The sequence below is a fragment of the Prinia subflava genome, chromosome 10, assembly GCF_021018805.1.
Source record: "Prinia subflava isolate CZ2003 ecotype Zambia chromosome 10, Cam_Psub_1.2, whole genome shotgun sequence".
In the NCBI taxonomy this organism is placed as follows: Eukaryota; Metazoa; Chordata; class Aves; order Passeriformes; family Cisticolidae; genus Prinia; species Prinia subflava.
The window spans coordinates 13,136,272-13,158,922 of record NC_086256.1 but is presented as its reverse complement, the minus strand read 5'-3'; the positions used below and the strand labels follow the sequence as shown (position 1 = coordinate 13,158,922).

General features: G+C 38.4%; 1 protein-coding gene across 12 annotated transcripts in view; it reads right to left on the bottom strand.

Annotated features, from left to right (window-relative positions):
• ADGRL2 (adhesion G protein-coupled receptor L2) overlaps positions 1 to 22,651 on the bottom strand; it is a 174,819-nt gene that overhangs the window by 87,661 nt on the left and 64,507 nt on the right. Inside the window, exon 1 of one of the 12 annotated variants that reach the window (XM_063407367.1) lies at positions 9,396 to 9,521. The exons of the other annotated variants lie outside the window; for them this stretch is intronic. The gene's annotated coding sequence lies outside the window, so the exon portion shown is untranslated. Of the gene's footprint in view, positions 1 to 9,395; positions 9,522 to 22,651 lie in introns of those variants that run through there. 12 annotated transcript variants of the gene reach the window in all.

Genomic DNA, 22,651 nt, shown 5'->3' with positions numbered 1-22,651 from the left:
AAATTTGGCACTAATATGAAATACCTGACAGTCTGGAGTCTAAAACTTGATCAGTCCTGAAGGTCTGTGCTTTATGAAGAGTAACCACTAAGACACCAGCAGAATAATTCAATGAACTGGAACCTGTGGCTTCCCTTTTTTTCTGAAAACACCATATTTTTTTAGGCTTGCCAACAGTTTGAACAAGTAGCCTTAGAAAGGAGTGATTTAGTAAACAAACAAACAAAAAATTAACGTGTGAATTATAAGTACTTGAAACAGATTCTGCTGTGCCCACAATTCATATTAACATGGTAAGCTCCTACAGAATGCCTTTTCAAGGAAAGAAATATATTCCTTGTGTGTTCAAGTATAGAGCCATAAACCATATGAGACCCTATTTATTTCAAATTTCCCATGATGCCATTTACTCCAGCTTTTAACCTTTTATGTGACATTGAGCTATTTTACAATCATAAAATAGTAGGAAAAAACGACCTGTTAATTTGAAAGGGACACATTACAACATCTCTCCCCGGCACTATAATATTTTAATTTCTTTTTTTCAAGGCAAACCAGTTGGAAAGTGACCATCTGCTAGTCTCTTAGCACTATTCAAGCAAAGCAATGCACAAAATGTCCTCCTTTCCCAGCAAGAGTAGGACCATTAACTGAAAGGAATTTAGGATATTGTCATGTGAGTTTAATAGATTGATTAACAACAAAATTTAATCTCCATGTTTTAAATTATAGTTAAATTTACTGACTATAAGGTGATGATATCAAACTGCTGCACACTGTGTGACATCTAGGGCAGTGTAAGAAAACCAAACCTTTCCAAGAAATAAATCAGTATTATCAAATTTCCTATGCAAATTGTGTTCTTCTATTTTGAGTGTTAAGCTAAATGCGAGCACACTTTACAAGTACAGTTCTATTTCTCACTTCAAAATACACAATGTGCTTTGGACACTGGGTAAGTTTTCAGTATCACTTAAGGTTTTGAATATTTCAAAACAGTTGATAACGGCAGTGAAAGAGGAAACTCGACAAGCTCTCCATGCTGATAAATATAGAACTTTTTGGATGAGTAGAGCTCAATGGAGCCGTAATCTCGGCTGGCACCTGTACATGATACTATAACACATACAGCTAGAACTGCAAGTTTGTGAGAATAAATTAAATTAAATTCACATTCATGTTAGCACTTTAAAAGATGTTGTCAGTACAACTTTGTATGCATGCAAGCCACTGCACTTTTGAAAGTTTTACCCTGAATGTTTAGAATTCAAGCACACTGTCTCTGAGGGTTACAAGATACACTGGCCGTATCTTAGTTGACCTTTATCCACATTATTCACATCTGTACCTCCTCAACATGCCTAACTAAACTGCAAATTAGGCTGAAAATAAAGTAACTACACTTCAAATCATAAAATTCTAAATGAGTTTATCATATCTGAATTGTGAAATATAGCAGATGTCAAACGCCCTTTCCAAAATGTACTCCACAGTTGACTTAAATCTGTGGTATATATTACTTTAAAAGCATTTTTTTTCTCTTGTTCCTCTTCCTAGTCTCTCTCTCCCTATCAAAGAAAAAAAAAAAAAATCAAGCAATTCAGGAATTTATACCAGTAGCAAATACTTGCTGAATATAAAAGACTGTTTCTTGCTGTTTTATGGAATAAATAGATCTTTTTGATCAGCTATTAATGACATAGTAGACATATCCATTTGCCCCATAAATGTGCAAGTCTTACTGCTTTCCTTATTTTTATTTATAAATTTCATAATGGCAGTAAGGCACTTTAAACTGTATTTCTCAGGGAATACTGCACTTTGGGGACTGTTAAAAGTCACTTTGCCTTCAGCCTTTATCACCCTACGTGAGGTACAATAAACATTAAGAAATGTGCTGCCTATTGTGTGCCTTGCTATAAAAAGTTCATGTCCAGCAATTCTCCTGTCCTTTCAGTTTGAATTTCCTTTTTTCCCAAGCCTTCCTCAGACATGTTCTTAGCAAGTCCAACTGATTCATCCTAATTTTGGATGACAGACTGGGTTGAGCAGTACAGGCTCAAGTTATGCAACAGGCTCATTCACATGGCTCACCTACTGCTTATTCCATTCAGTGGTGGCTAGGGACTACTGCTCACTCACATGCTGGATTCTGGACCTTTTTTCCAAGATATTCCACTATTCCATAAGAAATTTCCTGTGCTCTTTATCAGTGTCCAGTTTCCAGTAGCTGCACATTTCCAGGCTTCATTTAAGTCAAACAGACCTTGCTCTTGATGTTTCTCAGGATCCAGAGCACACTTTTAACAGAAGTTCGAGGAGGGCTGTATGTAATTTATGTGATTTCTTTACCATGAGGTGAGACAGTCTAGTGGTATTTTGCAAGGTACAGAGACAAGTTCTAGTCAAGCAGTAAACTACAAAAGCTATTCAGAAGACAGTGATCCTCTAAACTTTCTAAGATGCCATGCAGATGTTCAAAAGCCACATTATCTACAAATGCCTTGGTTCTTGCATTGGCTGAATCAGACAAGACTTGCTGTGAAGATACAATTGTTAATTCTCTACATGGCTCTAATACTCATACAAAAAGCCAGGCATGCACATAAATATGTATTTATTTGCTGTTATGTTAATTTTGTTAAAAAACATCAATAGTTGATAAGCTGAATAATGTGTGCAATTTTGAAAGGCTCTGCAAACATAGATGTCTGACTTGACCTTATGACTATTTTCTCCTTCAGGCAAACCAATATTATAACCAGAACAACACGAGAGGATGAACATTGTTGGGAAGTTGCTCACTGTGCCTGTCATACCCCGTTAATGCAACTTTGATTTGCCTTTGTTCTGACAGTAGCAAACAGCTGCTTGTAAATGAGCCACAGTCCCTGGGCTGCCTCCCATTATTCCACACTTTTGTTTGACAAGGTCACTTGCTGTGGGGATTTTGGGGAGAAAGAGTGTGCAGCCTATGGAATTAGAGTTAAACCACAGGCAACCCAGCTTGAATGCTCTTATTATATTTTTTTTCATAGCACCAGCAAAGCAAAAATAACAAAGAGAAAATCTTCTACTCTGTGAGCAAGTCAAACTTTTCTTTTTTCCCAGTGTTCATTTCATAATCCTAAAACTATCTTACAAAAAGCAAGTCATGTTTCCATAAATCCCCTTTCATTCAAATCTTAACAGGATTTATATGAAAGATGTATTTAATTACAAAACAGGATTAACAAAAACAGATTAATATTGTTTTGTTCATCCACTGCAACAATTCATCAGGAGACAATACTGAGCTACAGCTAACAGCAACTTTGACAAACACTGCAAAAACATGAAGAAACAATCTGATTTATGCCAATTTTCACAGGAAATTGATTTTTTTTTTGATGGGAACCAAGGCACATCAGTATTCCAGAAAGAAAAGCATCTCATAAGCAAATTACTGCTACGATAGCTGTCCATACAAGGGCAAGCAGACATTCCTCTGACTGGGGTTTTATGATGCTGAATTAAACTCTAAGATGAGTTTACAAAGACATTAGGATAGTATCTGGTGATATCAAATTGTCCCTGAACCTTCATTTTCCAGTTTGACCTGTGATCTAAAAGGCAGTGAAAGCTGTCATTTAGGACAGCCTGTTTCTTTGTGACAACTGTTGCTTTTGAAGCCACGCAGAAACAAGGAATAGGTAGCAAATATTCAAAGGGATGGTTGGTGCTATGGGAGGAGACAGCCAGTGGCAGTCTGCAACCACAGATGAATCACTGCAGTGTGCTTTCAAAACTTACAAGTGAAAAGAGTGACTGACTTTCAAAAATGCCTTTCAGGCTCTTCAAGACGGGTCAGGGAAAACAATGAATGGAAATCAGTCCAAAAACCTCCCTCAGCAGCCAGCTAAGCTATTCCGAAGGGACAGTCCCGATTGTTCAGATTTTTATCTGATCAACCCAAAAAGTGACTGAGCTCTTCCTGCCCTGAATCGTTTGCTTCCTACTTCTTTGTTTCACCACTGGAAGAAATGTCTTCATCACAAAGGCCTCTGCATCTGCGTTAAGAGAAAAAAGCAGACATTTCTGGAATCTTTGACTTAACTTTCAAGGCTCCTGGTGTTCTCAACAGAAAAGCACAGATGACTGTTAGACAAGTTTACACATCTTCCCTGGACTCACTGAAAATGCTGACTGAGCTTGGAAGATCAGTTTTATGACAATAGGACTCGGACAGGCAGCCTTTTAGTCTATTCTTCCAGCTAAATCAGCTTAAATCTCACTCTCCACCAGAAATCCGTCAATGTGCAGGTAAGAGAAGTCTCCCCAAGTTTCAGCTGGAAGTAGTTTCCCTTGTCAAATCTAAGTTACGAAATACATAATTAGTGACATACCTGAAACATTCTAACTGAATTACACTTGAATTATCCAGTGCTAACAAGCAGTCATCAACAACAACAAAGTCTAATGATAATTCATGGTGACAACACTCGCTTTCCAATAAAGCACGATGAAAACACTCCAGTACCTGACTGCCAGAGTGCAGGATGGGAGGTTGTTAGCTTCATTTGTATTCAAAGACAGGCAAATCACTAAAACTCATTTACATCCTTCTATCTTTCTTAGTTCATGTCAACAGCAGGTGGTCTATCGATACTACCTTTGAAATAAGTAGTTGGCTTAAATTGCCTTCAAATTTCAGTAAAAACTCTGAATTATAGAATAGACCTTGAGTCTTAACTTTCCTGTTTTCTTTGTGTGGGCTGTAATAGAACATGAAGAAGTACAGAATGCACTTTGTTCATATTTAATCTACATTAAAAACTAAGTTTTGCACACAAATCTAGGTACCTTAATCTTGATCCTTAGCAGACAGTCACAGACACGACCACTTAGGAGCTCGGCAAAGTGAGTTACAGGAGTTTATTTGTAAAGGTTTGAGTAAAATCCGCAACAGATTATGAAAGATTTCCATAGATTTTTATTTTTTTTTTTTTTTTATTTTTTTTTTTTTTTGTTAAAACACACATTTTTGGGATAAACAGATGAAGACTGACTCTTGAATCCTTCGATGCATGTGTTTAAGTTTCCCTGCTGCTAGCCCACTGGGAACTACTCCTCTGAATAGATTACGTTCACTACACACTCGTAGGGACATATGTCTTCTATTTTTCTTTGTGGCATTGTGACTATTTCTAACAGTCAGTTTAAAAACACAAATGTCTGTTGTCAATCAGGACCAGTTTCTGATGAAGTGAGAAGAAACACTGCCTGAGACAAGAATCAAGGCCATCTTCATGCCCAAAAGAGTACACAGCCAGCAGTAAGCAACATCACAAATGTGTTATACAAATCCAGAATAGATTAAAGTAACTAAAAGCAGCATTTGGTTGCTTTTCCTCTGTGATGTTTGCTTTCCCATTTTGACAACTCCCTCAGAATTTGTGTGAAATTCAGTGTCCGCCAGAATTACTACTTTGATGTCTGCTTTCAAACTTCTATAAAGAACAGTGACTTTTGAGACACAGAGGTCAGTAAGAACTCAGCAGACTTTAGCAGATTATGCTAAATTAACTCCCATATTTTGGTCAGCAGGTGGAAAACCAAAAGCTGGGGTCAGTCCCCACAAATCCATCGCAAATTCAGAGGCTTTGATTATTACCCTGTCTGGCTTCAGCTGAGCATTAGTAAAATTTGACATGCGGGATTCACATTGAAATATTTGAGTAAGATTTTGTTGCTCATAAATACACGTATTTGTTTGTACGATTGGGATTTTTCTGTGTGAAAAATGGTAAGGATGCTGAAGGTGTCCCCTGAGCTACTAAGCATAAGGAAGCCTGTACTTCACAATGAGTTAAAGATTGTTTAAAGACCAGGACACTCATTAAGCTGTATTTACTGTCTAGACAGGAATAGCTCCACCTAACCATTCCCAAAGGTTGTTAGCATTTCTAAAAATTAAGCAGCAGCAGGAAAAGGTTAAGATCAACTTACTAATTAAGTTACACTCACAGAAATCTGGAGAGGGGAAAGGAATGTAAATATGACTAGCATCCCCCAGTCTGATTCCCAATCCTTAAATACGGGTCTTGTTCTCCGAAGGAAAACATTAGGACTGAGCATCAGTGTGCAGAGTTGATGCCCAGACGTGGGGCTGCACAAAAATGCCATTAGCCTGAGACAGATAAACTCCAGGGGGTTTCTTTTCTCTAAGTTACTGCTAGATACAAGCAGTGTTTTTCTTTCGTACTGTAAATCTGCAGTCTACTGGTAGAGTACATTCACCGATCTTTTGTAGCTTTTGGTGTTAAAAGGTGAATTCAAGATCACTGCCAAACAATGAAGAATGTTCCGAGACTACGTTATGATGTTAATTGTGTGATAAAAGCAGATATTTAGGTCACTTCCACGGTGCTTAGCAAATTCCCAAGGGCACTTGACAGGAAAACAGAGCTCCTACAAGGAGCAACCGAGATAAAAGAGATCCCTTCTGGTGACAAGTATTACTCAGAAATTCCTTAGCAAGTGGTGAGACTGGCTAGTCGAGAGATCCCTCAGACTCCCAGGAGGGCCAGAAGGTTCTTGTCGGTGGAAACCCTGAGTGAAGCTGAGGTCTCTGGTTTCCCTGCCCCACAGCTCTCCCTGCACAGGGCGGGCAGCACCGCCGTGCTTGTTTATGTACTGCAGATGAGAAGAGCCTGCTGATGCAACAACAACAATTGGAATTCTAATCCAAGGAATGACTGCATAAGCAAGGAGCGGGAGGCAAGCAGAGCCATCCGTACCTTTGGAAACAGAAATGATGAATCTAAATCAAACTGTTCAGAATCACTTAAATTGCCAATTATTTAAATTGTCAGAAAGAAGCCTATATTTAGATAACCAATTTATCCTTATTTACTTTTATCTGTATTTTTATTATAAAAGAAAGGACAACTCAGCGATTGTTAACAAAACATATTGATAAACATAGATTTTAAACTGAATTTGCACTACCCTTTCTCAATTTGTAGATCTATCTACATTAATGTTATTTCAATGGAGATCTTTGTGTTTTTCCTTTTCTTTTATACTGAAAAGAGTAAATAAGTACTATTTATTATTATTATTAAATGAGTATCAAATCTTTCTTACTGTTGATTATATTGGACCTTATCTGAGGAAAAAATAGATTGGAATTCTACTAATCACACAGTTCTTCAGATCTTGGGCATTATCGCCAGGTATATTAAGTTACCCAACTTGTTTGCATTACAAATGGACATATTTAAAAAGCACTTTTTCTGGAATAAAAAACTGAATTGTTTGGGTTTGGTGACCAGGTCACACAAAATTTTAAAACCAGGTTAGTCCCATCCTCTCACTTCAAAAAAATTAGTATCAGATCAGAGGAAAAAAAAAAATCCACTTCCACTGTTCCCAGATAACTTTTAGCGAATTTGTCACAGGATTGTAACGAACAGAATGAATGGAAACTAAAAAAGAAATCCCAAACTATTTCTCCAGCTGCGGAGAACAGCGCTACCTTAGCACCTGGCAGTCTTTTGTTCCACAGCCAGTGCACGCTTTCAGCGTTCCTCTCCCAGACACAGCCCGAACACCGCCGATGAGACCCAGCCCGGGAGGAGCCCGCGGGGCGAGCCCGGCACCTGCAGGGGCCCGGGGCCGTGCCCGCCCACCCTGCCCGCCAAAGGGAGATAAATCCGAGCAGCTCTGACTCTCCTGACATCGCTCCTGCTAAGCAGACACTAAGGACCTTTTTGTTGTTGTTTTTTTCCTTTCTCCTACTTCCCCGTGAGAAGAAGTTGACAATGAACTCCGTATATGGCACTGGCACTGGCACTCTTACTGGGGAGAAACAATAAACTGCAATTCCACCTCTTCCCTGCCCATCTTCTTGGGAATAATAGTGATGCCTACATTTTCTCCTCCACCTCCCTCAGAAAAAAAGGTTAATAAACCACTCAGCATTTGCTTTTCATGGAAACAGCATGTCTGGAATAATTAGCATTTTCCAGGTAGCACAGTAATATCATTTTGAGTGCTCAATACCAGATTGTTCCAGAAACCTATTACAAAATTGTAACCCAAAAGCAGTAGAGGATTCATTCATTTTAGAATAAAAGAAATAATTCTGGCTACAGCTGCAGCAGTAACTTGGCCCAGAACTGAGCAGAGACAAGACCATTGCATCGGATCAGAAGCATGACCACAGCTGAGAGACCCAGTCAGAAGGGTTTACTCTCCTGCGAGATCACTGACAGCAAGCTTTGTGCTTTAAGACAATTTATACTTGATCAGGATTGGAGGATACACACCTAACATCAGGACTGAGCTATCTTAGAACTGCATCTTGCAGGGGTTCTTGTACCTTCCCCAAGCAAACTACTGACAGGGTGGGCATGTGGACTCCTTCAACCCTGGGTGGCCTGAGAAGAGATAAATGTTCAGCTCCTATCACAAACAGAAGACACTCTCCAAACTCTGGGCTCCTGTGTGAGTGCACCTGCATGGGAGTATTTTTGTGTAAAAGGTGGGACATGGCACCAGCAGCCAAACAAGACCCACTCCTGGCAGGCTGACCTCTGAAAGATGCCACATGCAGGAACAAGTGTTCACTTCCAGACCTCAGGTCAAGAAAATGCCTGCAAGCAGTCCTCAGTGCTAACTGAGAATTAAACACCAGAAAAACCTCATACTCTATGGACTAGCAGCACACAGCTCCAGGTCAGACCACCGGCAGCTTCCCATCCTACCTGGGTTCCCCACAGGTACAGGGACCAAGTATCAATGTTAAGCATGACCAAGGCTGAATGTTGTATCTCCAAACCTCCCAGCCCAACATTGCAAGTGTCTAAAGATTACTGCTTCCAGAATTAGCAGTTACTTACTGATAAAAACTGATACTGAAATGAAAAAATGCAAAAATCAGCTACATATATATGCCAAAGAAAAGAGGCCAAAACAAAAACCAAACTGAATAGAGTATCTCCATTGATCTGTACAGTCCCATTTGTATGATTAGATTTCCAGAAAGGCATCACACAGTTTCAGAACAAGACATCTGCCAAACTAATGAGAGCCCAAGAGTCAAAACAAAAGTACAAATAAGTACTAAGAAATCAAAAATCCCCAAACTGTTAGGTAGACTCTACTGTCTAAAACTACAGGTGCTTAGGAAGAAATTATTTCTTAACTGTAACATAAACATTTACAAAAGATGGCGTTTCTTCATCTGGTGTTCATCAGAAACTTTTGCTCAAGTCTCAAAGCAGCAGCCTGCAAGTTTTGCTTCTTCCAGCACAAAAAAACAAAAGGGGCTGCCACCAGGGATGGGAAAAAGAAAGCCTTGAAGAGCTGGCTCAGAGTAACTAAATACTTCAAATCCAGATTTTACTCACTTCAACATGTTTGGAAGCGATGCAGGTTGGCTGCGAGCCACCCTCAACCCAACAAGTGTACCTCACCAGCTGGCATGACACAGACAAGAGCCCCGACACCTCGGGAGGGAGCAGCGGGAACAGAGCGGGTGTATTAATGCCGCACTCCAGGTTGCGTGCCTGGGCAAAACTGTTTGTTCTTCGGCTCCGGTTTCAAAGTCAGTCACTATTTAAACTGCTTCTTCTCTAGCTCAGATTTCAAAACCAGTGTTTATGTTTTATTGTTTTACAGTTCAGCAAGACCAAGCACAATTAGCTTGTAAAATACTATACTGCCTGTCTTCAAGGGTGAAGGAGATGAGGAAGCACAATGTTAATAGTGAGTAGTCACACACTTGGGCAGCTCTGGGCACACTCAGTTTTATGCCACAGTGTACTCTGTCAGCTGTTGAACTTGGTGTAAACCAAGAAGAATAAAACTGTGCAGCCAACAGCAAAGTAACCCTTGTCTGCATTTGCAGGGCCAGGCCCATTGAAATGCCACATTTCTGCTGTCCTGGGAAGTGCAAGGCAGGGAGGACATGTGGACGCAGCAGGGGTGGAGCAATTTACTTACTGTAAATATTACTAATTTATTTTTTCTTCAAGAAAATGTTTCGAGAAGTTGTCTTGGGTCCACAGTGAAGTTTCTGATCAGAGGAGGCTGAACATACAGAGCCAGGAGTTAGGATTTGAATGAGGGAGAACAGCATTTCAGGGGTGTCCTCTGCTGGGAACCCCCCGGGTTCTGAGGCCCCACGTCGTGTGTGGGAGGTCGCAGGGGAGCAGGGAGGGTCTGCAGGCTCCTGAGAGCTCCACGTGTGGAACCTGCAGCTCCTCTGAGGAGAAACATCCATTACAGCATTACAGAGACGGCTCAGAATCTACAAATTTCAGTTATGGGGGGTACAAAACCAACCCTATAGAGAGTGGAGAGATGATTTGTGTTTAAGTACCTACAGGAGAAGCAAGCTCTCTAGCAACTGTGCTCGCAAACACGGCAAGCAGAACGTAAGACAAAGCTCCAAGAAGCTGGGCACATTGGAAAGTAGCACATTCTAAAGCAAAGAGAAACACTCCTCACTGCCTGAACACAAAAAGCACTTCCTTCTGACCAGTTCTGAAATTCCAAGTCCACCCTGGATACATACTGTGACAAATGCATGTATGGTATGAATCCCTGAACTTCTGTATGAAACAAACGATCCAAGTGGTCAGTCCAGGACATGAAAAGGCTATTTCTTGGGGAATGAGCGTTTGACAGCCTCACCATTTAGGTAATTTATCAGATTAAGGACCTTCCAGTGGAATGTCAGAGCCCACCACTCCTAATGATAAAGTTAAAAAAAAATAAAAGACAAAAAATAAGAAAGATCATCAGAAATACCTGTATCTAGCCATTTAACATATTTTGCTGTACTTTGTAGCTACAGCTATGTCATTCAAATGCTGTAAATGTTTTGAAAGGTACTAATCTGTGGTTCAGCAATACTTACTGATACGCTCTAGTGGTATTTATTTTTTTAAAAGTGTGTATGGGCATTCCAGCTATTCCTAAAATAGGGAAAAACATGAGAAAATTGCTATTCTACATTAATTTCCACAAGATATGTGAATTTAGCCAGAGGCTATCAGTCTTGAAAGAGCGCTGCTTTTAGAAAGCTTAGTCACACGTTTTATTTTCTTCTATTTTTCTTCGTAGAAACGTACTTGTACAAATGTGATTGCCTCAACTCCTGGCTCCAAACCTACAGGGAAAATCTACAAGTGCGAGCATGCAGTTGTTTGTAAGATCTCAGTTTATTTTCTAGCAATTACTACTCACTGCTTACAATGATGCATTACCAGATTAGCCATTCCAATTGCTTATTAAAGTATGAACAGGGTATCTCAAGCCTGTTATAGACATAATCCTGGGGGTGCCTCTTCTGGTCTCTGGACAACAAAACACACATCCCAAAACATCAGTGCTCCATTACCCTTTCAGGCACATGAGGTGCCTTCTAGCTAATAGCCCAATTAATCATGAGGATGTACTTCAAAACGAAGTTGAAATCTTGTTTGGATAATGAAGTAGAGATTACAGGATGCCTAAGAAGAAATTGTGCCATACAAGCACAAATTGAACACGTTCATCACAGTGATACAATACACTTATTACAACTTAAAAAAAGTAATTGACAAAATCTTAATTATCGTTTTACAAATTAATAGCTACAGGTAAAAATGGATGTGGATAGATGAAGGGGTGTAAGAACTCTAATAGGTTCAAATCATATGCTGATGAGAATCCACATAAATTAGGTTTTTATTTATAGTTATGAACTCCACAAGAACGTTAAAAATGGCATCTTTTATACACAGATTGGATTGAAGAGGTTGAAAATGAAGAGGAAAAGATATTTTTGACTAAAGATAGAACACATTTTAATGCTACTAACCTAAGGTTGTAGAGTCTAAAAATACATTTCATAGTCTGTCTTCAGAGTTTCTTTTTACAATTAAAAATATTTGTGCCCAACTGTGTGAGGCATTGGACTCTGATAAAGGTGGACAGGGAACATGTCCACAAGCTCAGCCTGATGTTGTTCTTCCACAGAAGATGTTAGATCTGTATTACTTCTTCTGATAAGGTAAGGACTTCAAAAATTCAGAGTAAAAAATAGTATGACAGATTTTGCAGTCTGCATTTACATCCAGCCAAGTGGCAATTTGTTGCTTATTCCAACTGCTACCTTTTTAAGTAATTTTTTTAAACTGTTCACTGGATTCAAAATAGTCAAACCTCATTATGTAGTTTTTGGAATTTACTTTCCAATACAAAAGTATCTTTATTCCGGTTATTTCAGTTATTGTAGTTATAATTGTCTGTATTTCAGTATTTCATTTATTCCAGGAAACTAATAGAATTATTAAAGTAGGATAATATGGACAATTTTTTTTTCTGTTTTGTCAGTGAGCAGTCTTAATCATATAAAAATCTTGTTTATTATAATTTTAAACACTCGCCCCTCATGACAACAAATTGCTGGGTTTACACATCTGAATCAAAATTTCAAAACCGTAATGAGACTGGTGAATACTGGATACCTTTTACATATAAACCTAATCCAGTTCTGGCCAAAGACACTGTGCTACTGAGTCATCAAAACAACAGCTCAACCTTTTTGTGTTGTCATTATCCAAATCACAAATGAAGAGCACTGAAAGAGATTACAGGAAAGCCTTAAAGTACCCAGAATCGTACCTGTTTATGTTTCTGCTAGCTCTGAGGTAGGAATTAGTGGAGGCACTACATGCTTGTCAATTCCAGGGTTTATTTGTCTATTTTCAGACTCTCAGGAAAACAAGAAATGTCTTAATAAGAGAAAGGGAGCACTGAATTCACTGGTAGCAAAGGCATCACAATTAAACTTGTTCTCATTTAATGAGGATCTGTCCTGAAATCTCTCACCTGCAGGAATAAAACAACTACCATGATGTTTTAATTTTATTATTTTACCTTAATTTAATTTCAGGGTTTTTTTAAGGAATCAAGACCTTACAAAATCAGATCTTTTAAACTACCTAACAAAAAGGGCATAGGACTATTTAAAAGGGCATGAAATTCCGCACTCACATATAGTCTCAAATAGGCTGGTAGGCTCTACTTTCATGGATAAGTACATCCTAAAGAGATTACAACATCTTAGGCAAAAGGCTATTGAATTACAGGGTGGATTAAATTACAGAATTTGTTAAGTGTGTATGATCATATATCAGCACATCCACCAGTTTAGTTCAGGAGATAAGTTACTAAAACTATGCAAGAAGCTGAACAGCCTCTTATGACAGTTTGATGCATTATTGATTTTTTTTCCATTTTTATTTCTAAAACAAATTTCATTTAATTTTCATTATTTAATTCCCACCAATTCAGGCAATTCACAGACTTTTTTGGCTGTTGAATGTCTTTGTGCAGAAGACATTAAAGTAACTGAGTAGAAAATTCTGTCATAACAATGCTTTTTCCTGCTAACTATCGGCAATTATTCTCCTTGCCCAGTGTCAGAAATACAACCAAATTAATTTTTATATGTAAAGATAGGAGGGAAAAAAAAATGGGAACACAGTTATCAGTACTCAAGCATTCCAAAGAAATAATTATCTCTTGATTCAGTTTACCACAAAGTCACAAATTTAGTTTTTGCCCTCTGTTTTAACAAAGGTATCATATTACAAATTTTGCCTTTTCATTTCAGTTGCATAGAGAGGCTACTAGAATGCTAAAAAAAATGATCTACATTAGATCAGTCAAAAAGTTCATTACTCATACTTTAGGCAAGCAAAGCAAAGAGGGTGACTCTTTTAAGCACTCAGTCCTGCTAATTCTTAATAACAAAAAAAATATTTCTAGGATATTTGTACACTACAGGGTTATACGAAACTAGCCAAACTATAATAATTAGGAACACCCAATTTAAGTATATAGAAAAGAATTTATTTTTTCTGGAACTGTTCATACATAATCCAATCAGGAAACAACTATATTCAGCCTCTAGGAACTTTAGCTAGACACATTGCTTTACATTTGTATTATAACATAAAACATAATTGATATTTTCAGAAAAAAATGTTTAAATTAGACGAGGGAAAGCTGCTTCAGCAGTAACTTCAAGCTGGTCCACCAGAATGCAATACTGTCTCTCAACGTATATATTTCATATTTGGAGAAAGCAGATCTGGTATTTCACAGAACCAAAACTGACAAGGAAACTTAGCACCAGTAGCACAGAGACATTCCTTGCAAGAATATGAAATTATAACTGTATTTCAAAACATAAAATCTGACAAAACAGTGATAATAAGTTTTTCCTGCTACGAAAATATACTGCAAAATAGACTTTACTAGCCCATTCGGCCTGAGGGGCTGCAGGCTGAATAATGATCAGGTCTGATTGTATAATGGCACAGCAGAATTTGGGACCCCAAGATTTCTTTTTACCTGTAATAAACTATTGTTCAGTTCCTTCAAAAATGGAATATTCTACTTGAGTCAATGATAGCAGCTCAGGCAAACAAAAGAAATCTTTATGCTCCATCTAGACATTGCAAGGTGCTCATTCAATTTCTTCTGCATCAGGGGCACTGTTCTTACCTAATATGTATACATTTGCTGAGTGTTATTCAGCCTTTGTTGCTTCTGACCCTCACTTGGCATTTAATTCCCAGTCCACCGGGGTATTCATGCTTGATGGCACTGATGCACATACTGAATGCTTTATTTATTTAATGGCACAGGGAATGAAGCTATAAACTGTATCAGACAATGTCCTGTTTAAAGATGCCAATGGTTGGTGTGGCAGCATCACTAACCCACGTCTGCAGTGGTGAATATGTCACTGGAATTCAGAGGACAGTGTACATGATTACACATCAGCACTGCAATAAGGCAAACACGGCTTCAATTCAGAATTCCATCTCACATTTTTCAGGAATATTGTTATACTATTGAAAGTGTTACGCATGTGTTCGTGTTCTCTATCTTTTAAAGATGCCCATTAATCTTCACTGCTAGTGGCAAAGAAATTTGCCTCCAATACTACTGTCCCTACTAAAACTGCTGACACCACAATGAAATTCCAGTTATGTCCCTGTGTAGCTATGCAGAATTGTTTTAAAGCACAGCTCTCTGCCCCAAAAGCAGTAGAGAAATGATTGCAAACAACTCACGTACAGTTTGACAACTAGTGAAAAAAATACTGACCTTTATTCAGTTGAACAACTTTGTCATTTATAACAATAGAAGTAACTTCACCTGCTCTGGTAAGGTTCAGTCTTTCTCTTAGCTAAGGTAGGATTATCCAAACAGCAAAACTCATGAATGCTATTGAAAGATTCTCTCAAAAGATCTATTATCTAAACCCAAACAAACAATATTTAACAAAAATAATGCAGAAGTGACCAACACAGTTGCAACTGACTGAAACCCCCACATTCAAATACACGGACTAAACTGAAACGTCACACAAATGCTAACAGGCAGCCATAGCAAGAGGTATTTTAGAGTCACTTACAATTATTCTGGAAGCCTGGGACCTAAGATCCATAACAGCCTATATCATCCGTTGTTTTTAATTATGTCTTTTAAAAAAGCTCCCCTGCTGTGTTTCTGAAATACTAAATGGCCTCCACAGCTACTTGGCATAACTCATTCTAATTCATGATTACAAGATGGTATTTTTAGACTATTCCCTCTTTCCCAGCAACTACTTAAATGAAAAAAACAAAAATCATTTTGTCTTAATTCCTATTTAAGCCATCCATTTGAGGCATAAAATTTGAAATGCAATAAATGTCAAGTCACAGAACATAACATTTACATTATGTTTCTGCAGAATTCCTATCTAAAAGAATTTTTTTAATAAGCAAAGCATGATGATTTTAATATTTGCTTTCAGGAAAAAATGTCATCGTAGAAGTTTTACTTGTAAGTAGGATAGGGTCAACTGGTTAAAGTTTGGTTCCAATTCTTATTCTGCTGGGCAAGATACAGAGTTTTAAGATTAGAATCACAATGCTAAGAGTAAAATGTCTACTGCTCAATACAGTAGACATTTCCCAACTGCACTTCCATGTTCAAATGCTAAAGGTTGATAGGTATATTTATCCTATAAGCTGTGAACTTTAACTATTACTGCTAAGAAGGTTATGCCCTTAAGGTTCAAACAAAACACACTGGAAGACACACTTAAAAGGAAAAGATGCACTCCTCCTCTGCAGGATTACTCCCATTACACTGAGAGCTTTTTCTTTCTTTACCTCTTCTTATTCCTAACATACTACCGATTCTTTTTTAAATACTGCCTTTAAGAATTGCATAATTTGCATAGGAGAATTACCATTGTTATCTCCCTGAGAAAAGAAGCTGCAAGGTAATGGAAAGGGAAGGGAGTGACTGAACGCTTGGGGTCATAAGGACTAAGCCTTAAACAAAGACAGAATACAGAGTATTCATGAATTTGCAACTAGTCAAAATGTGCCAAGGACTGTATTTCCTCTCTGTAAGCTCTTTTGTGCTTCGTGTAAGCAAAAGTCAAGCCAACCTCAAAAGAAGCAGTATCTGATTTTCTGGACAGTTTCTCTGATAGGATGTAGCTGGAGCTCTGTTTATCTGAAATAATGCTTGACAGCTGCATCCCCCAAGCACATGCTCCAATACAACATCCCAAGATGGGTGAAGCATGTATTACAAAATGAAACGTAAAGCAAGACAGCCGAGTCAGAGTAAATCCCTGTTTCATTGAGTTCTTTCTTGAGTGAAAGACGTGGAGACTGTCTCTTGGTAACTCACAGAGAAACCAGCAGGTCTAGGGGGGAATACAGTGCCATTCTTTGCCTTTTTCTTTTTTTTAAACATTGATTTTGAACAGCACATTAGAAAAAAGGATGACAGAATCAATAGAATTTAAGATGTTCTTGTAATCTGGGTTTAACTTCATAGTAACACCTCTAATCAAAGGCGGGGAACCCTTTGTGGCATTTTGACATCTACATCTATCATGTGGATATGGCTTTTATTGAGCTGAATTAACAACTTTACTCAAATAATTAAAATCTAGCCGCCCAGAATGTCAGAATAAAAGTAGTTTAACACTTCATCATTCTTGTGAAAGTGTAATTTTAATCTGTGCATTATGCCAGCTGTTTTGTGGGTTTACAATAAAAGTAATCAAGCAATATAACAGAAAAAGAAATTGTAAAACAGCAAAAGAAATAACATCACAGTAGCCTGCCACATGTTGAAATTAGCACCAATTTTACTCCATGGAAATTAAATTCACCTATAAAACTGATAATACCACAAAACTGTAAGCAAGGGAATACTTAAAACATCAAATCCAACCTGGGTTTTATTTTTCTCTTTAAATAAAAAGAGTCATAAAAATCTCTCATTTCCTCCCAAAAGTGGAAGTTAAAATATCACGGGTTCTATCCTTCAATTTTTCTCCTCACATCCTGTTGCTCTGGAAAAATCTGATTCTCCAAATACAAATGGAGTTTAAAAAGACTAATGCCGTATTTTCAAATGGCATTAACAAACATCACCACAAAAAAAAAAAAAAAAAAAAAAAAAAAAAAAAAAAAAAAAAAAAGTGAAAAAAACCTTTGCCTTTCATCTTTGCTGCTCCTCCCTTGTTTAGGCTAGGTGTTTTGTGGTCTGTGCTTGCTTTTTTTTTTTTTTCAGTGCTAGTGGATCACCCATGCTGAATAACTGATCAGGGTTCAGACCACATTTCTGTAGGGAGGGGCAACCTAAAGCAGAAAACAGGTCCCAGGGATGAGGAGAGACGGGAAATGCTTTTTAAGTGGTCACACTGGCTTATTTCAATCGCAAATGAGTATAATCTCAGATTTTTATTACACTCAGTCGTTGAAGGATTTAATAATTTAATTAATAATTACTGAAATATAGACAAAGCAACACACTGATAATCCTCCATGACAGAGATTCCTTTGCCTTGCCTTTCTGTGACTGGCACTGGGTACGAGACCATTCACACTAACAGATATGACCTTTTAAAGCGACCGAGTAAGTGTGAGACAGGGCAGGCACAGGAGATGAAAGATGATGCTGGGGCCGCAGTCATTTTATGTTAAAGGCTCTGCTTATATGTGTAATTCATACCACTGAAGTCAGAATAATTTGAGAGCTGAGTTTTCAACAGCCTTTATAAATGATGTGTTTTGTTTCAGGAAATGTCGTCTTCACTGAAATGCTGGTAACATGTATATAATTATGTCAAAATAAAAACCACACTTTTAAAAAAACTTCAAAGCCTTAATTTTAAAAATAAGCTACATCTCAGAGACTACTTTTTTCACTACCTTGATGCCAATTATTTTGAATTTTACTGATACATGTCTTTGTTTCAGCCAGGTTTTTTTTCTTACTAACTGCATTAACAGTGTTAATAAGAGAATCACATTTTCCATGAGGATGAAAAAACCCCAAAACTTCATAGCCATGTTTTTTTTGGCTTTGTTTTTTTTTTTTCACTTATCTTACAGTTTAAAATGCAGAATATGTATTTCAAATTATAAGACTAGTACCACAGCAGCAGAGACCCTACAGCAAAGCACTTCCAAAGGGCCATGCACTGTGCCTAGATGCACAACATGGCTTTTTATTTATTTCAGTAGGAGTCTTAGTCAGGTAAAGAAGGCAAAACCTAATAAGCACCTGGGGAAGAGATTAAATTTAACCAATAATAAAAAAAACCCACTCTCAAAGGCTTTTACTCATTTTGAGAAGGTGCTGACACACTTCTCACCTCTCTAAAGTGAAGGCTAATGAGACAACTTAATTCTTTCATGTTTCGATAATGCTAGCTCTGCCTGGAAATTGCAGTTAAAATTTCCAGCAAGAAATTTTCACTCCTGCAACTTGGATCCAAGTCCGAACAAGCACCTAGGCTGATAGAACTGAGATAACTCACAGATCAGGTTTCTAGGTTAAATTAATACATCCCTCTAGTACTCACTTTAGGCTGTGTAAGGTAACTGAATTTCATTAAGAAAATCTGGAAAGTGCTGTTTGAATTGGCAAGGAAATAGGGTAGGCTGGGAGGCAGAGCCTAGCAGCTGAACACATCTGCAACCTAAACTCCAAACCTTTCTAGAAATCCACAGTCCTACTGGGTGAAAGGGGAAAAAAAAGGTACATGAATATGCACTGAAGAATGCTCTCTTATCTGGACTGGCCACTAAACCAACATTAACTTGAATGCTTTGATGCTTCTGGGAGATTAAGAATTGCCCCAAAGGGAAATACTGTAAAAGAAAATAGACATGAGTTTTAAATTTTTTTTCTTTCTTTTTTTTTTTTTTTTTTTTTTTTTTTTTTTTTTTTTTTTTTTTAATTATAGGCAAGCCAGAAATATAGAAAAACAGCTGAAAGGGAAATTAGAGAGAAAATGAAAGTCCTGCAGACAATGAGGAATTGAGAGGGTTCTGATCTTTCATGAGATTATTACAGCTAACAACCCAGTTCAGAGCAATGCCAGATACATGTCACCATTTCTAACCCCTTCAGAGCATCAACAATGCAAAAAACACTACAGACATATTTTAATTGTAGTGCTAATTCAGTTGTTTTTACTCTTTATTTAAGGGTATATGTGTTCATATGGCTAAGTGGTTTTGTTTGTTTTGCATCAACCCCACTCAAGCTGTGGAGAAAGCTGGAATAGTTGAACAAAGGCTTTTCTCCCTCAGACCCCTTCCAAATATTCCAAAGATGACAAAAAATGGACTAGAAAAGCTATAATATTTGTTTTTCACTATTTTGAGGTTCCTTGTGAGAAACTGCGTGTTACTCTTTACAAAAGTCTCTCACACGCAATCCCTTGGCCCGAGAGGCTGCAGCTTTTCCTGCATAAGAAGCATTTTCTTCCTGCCACCCTGCAGGAACTGCTTGCCTTGTTGCAGTCTGCCCCTTGCCAAACGGGGCACCTTGCTGCCTGAGAGGCATCAGCCAGGGAACACCTTGGTCTGACACTCGTGATGCCACTTGCCAGGCTGCTGCTGGCAGCTGAGCAGGAAATGCATCCCGCTGCTGTCGGGGTGTCCTGAGCACGCCCTGTACAGGTTAGCCAGGTAAACGTTTGTTAAAAATTGAGAGGTGTGAAAGGGTCGCTTCCCTGATTAGAAAACAGAAAAGAATTAAGTAAAATGCAAAAGCAAAAAAGAGTAGAGCTTCCTCACCAAGCAAACCCTTCCTAGCTCTTGCACTTGCCTTGGTTTGCTTGCAGGTTTTTGAGCTCCTCCTTTACCCGTGGCTAACTTGCTTCAGAGAGTTATTCACAGCTACATTTCTCTGTTTCTTTGTTAAGGATGGAGCCCCTCCAGGGCTGCTCACAGCACTTGCTTAGGGCTACCTTCCTCTCCCTTCCATCAAAACTCTGCTATTAGGCAGCTCTGCCTTTCACAATTTCCAAAACTAGTCATATCAAATTCAGCTATGGAAATTTATATTTCCCCCTTCTGGAGTAAAAAAAATATTTTTTTTAAAAATGCAATTAAGTAGGACACCAATAGGACGCCACACTTCTTGAAACTGAGCACCGTGTTTCATTCAAATGAGATTCAAGATTTATTATAATGCAGAACTTCAGATTATAAATCTCATATTTAGAAATATTCAGCATATACATAGCTTACATATTGCCTAATGCCTCTTTTTTAGTGCTTTGGCTAGTATCTACAGTGCCAGTCCATTACAGTTGGGAAGTCTTGTCACTACAAAGCGCAGTTTACTCCAGCTGAAACTTCACTGAAAGCAGTAAACAAAAAAGAAATCTGCGATTCTGCTGCAGTAGTAATAACCAATTCCTTTGTTCAGATTCAGATCCACTAAGATTCAGTAACAGAAAATACGCCACGTTAAAAGGTGAAAGAATACAGTCTGTGTTCCTTAAAATAGCTGATCTATTGCCTTCTGCATGGATCCAGCCTCTTCTGCAGGGAACAGCACAACTTGAGCACAGAGAGTGCCATCCCTGTGCTACCAACTGCTCACCACGGGAATAATGAAATCGTAGAGAACATGGGAGAATAGCGATGGCTTTACCTTGAAATAGAACTGACCTGCACAATAATGTGCTTAAATACTTTTCAACTGTTGACAGAACAAAGGAGATTACATGTTGACCATAGGAAATACCTTTGATGAATGATGTATGGTGAAAACAATGGCAGAGTTTATTTCTGCAGCTCAGCCTCTATCTCCTCCTACCTAATCTTCAAAATAGTTTTAATAATATAAAGCTGAAGAGCAATGGGAAAGTATAAAGCCCAAAGAAACACACATTGCAGCACAAAAACTGAAAAAACCAAACCATCCTTCAAACAATCATTATACTGGAGTTATAAGACATAACAAAGCATAGTACTAAAGGCAAGCAGTAAATTTAAATTAAAGGATATAGAAATTGAATTTGAAGAAGATTGAATAAGATTAGAATTTTTATTTAATCTTTTTCTTAATTTTAAGAACTACTATTCTTAGAAATGATGTCATAAACATTACTCTTAAAATCACTTAATCTTTTTCCAAGATAAAATATTTCATTGTGAATATTTCCCACTTGTTTAATTTAGAGACATGTTTTTGTACTGAGTCTTGGAAAGGAGTGAAAAAAATGTGGTTTTGTGAAAGTGTCCTGTTTTCTCTGAATTCAGTTTATTTCTACATGATCAATCTTATGAAACTGCTACAACAAATATCAGAAAGACAAGAAATTGCTTGCCAGATGTCTATTCATGCCTGCACTGGGAAAGCCATTATAATGAAAATCAGAGTTAAAAGTCTGGGGCCTTACCTGGCCTGGAGGTATTCTCTGAAAAAACCTGTTTTTCCTGGTCTAGGAGTCATAGAAAGAAGTGACCCCTTGAACAAGGTAAATGAGTCCTTCAGAGGCCTGGAATAAATTCCTAGGCTCAAGATGCTTTTTGGTCTGTGTTATTTACCCATTTCCTTCAGGTTAATGAACTTCAGCAGCAACAAGAGCGGGAAAACACCACTCTCACAGTCTCATAACTATGTTTTAAGCACCTAAAATACAGGTACAACGCCTAATGGCATCCATTAACACACTTTCAGTAACACCTAAGAACCCACAGCCTGCACCTACAATGAAGCAGCTGCCTCCATCTCTAAGCATTACCAACACTTTTAAAAATACCTGCTCTTAGGACAGACAACCGAAGCTTTGTAAAAACAAGAACACTGAGGGGAGATTGAGGAAATAGTTTCAGAGGTAATTTGATCCATCACAAAGCAGCACCGCATGTCCCCATCAATGCCTAGCCACTCCCAGGGCTTGGAAGCAACCCAGGCTGGTGCTGGACCGGGGCCAAGCCCAGCTCCTGCCAGCACAGGGCCCCCGGGGCTGGGGGATGCAGCAGTCCCGGCTGGGCTGCAGGAGGAGCACCCCAACTCCAGAGCTGCAGAGAACTCCTGGGACTGACCCCACTGAGGAACCGGCGCGCTGTAACCCCAAACACAAAGCAAACTGAGCTCAGAACATGCACTGGCAGTAGTTCAGACATGCAAAGAGAAGAGAGCCACTCCAGGACACAAAACCCCACACCCCGAGTTTTCAGGCAGCCTGATTTGCATACAGTAACTGCACGCTCAGGGATTTCTCCAGCCTCACTTCATTTGGGGCTACAGGCTGGGGGTTCTTTTTCCCTTT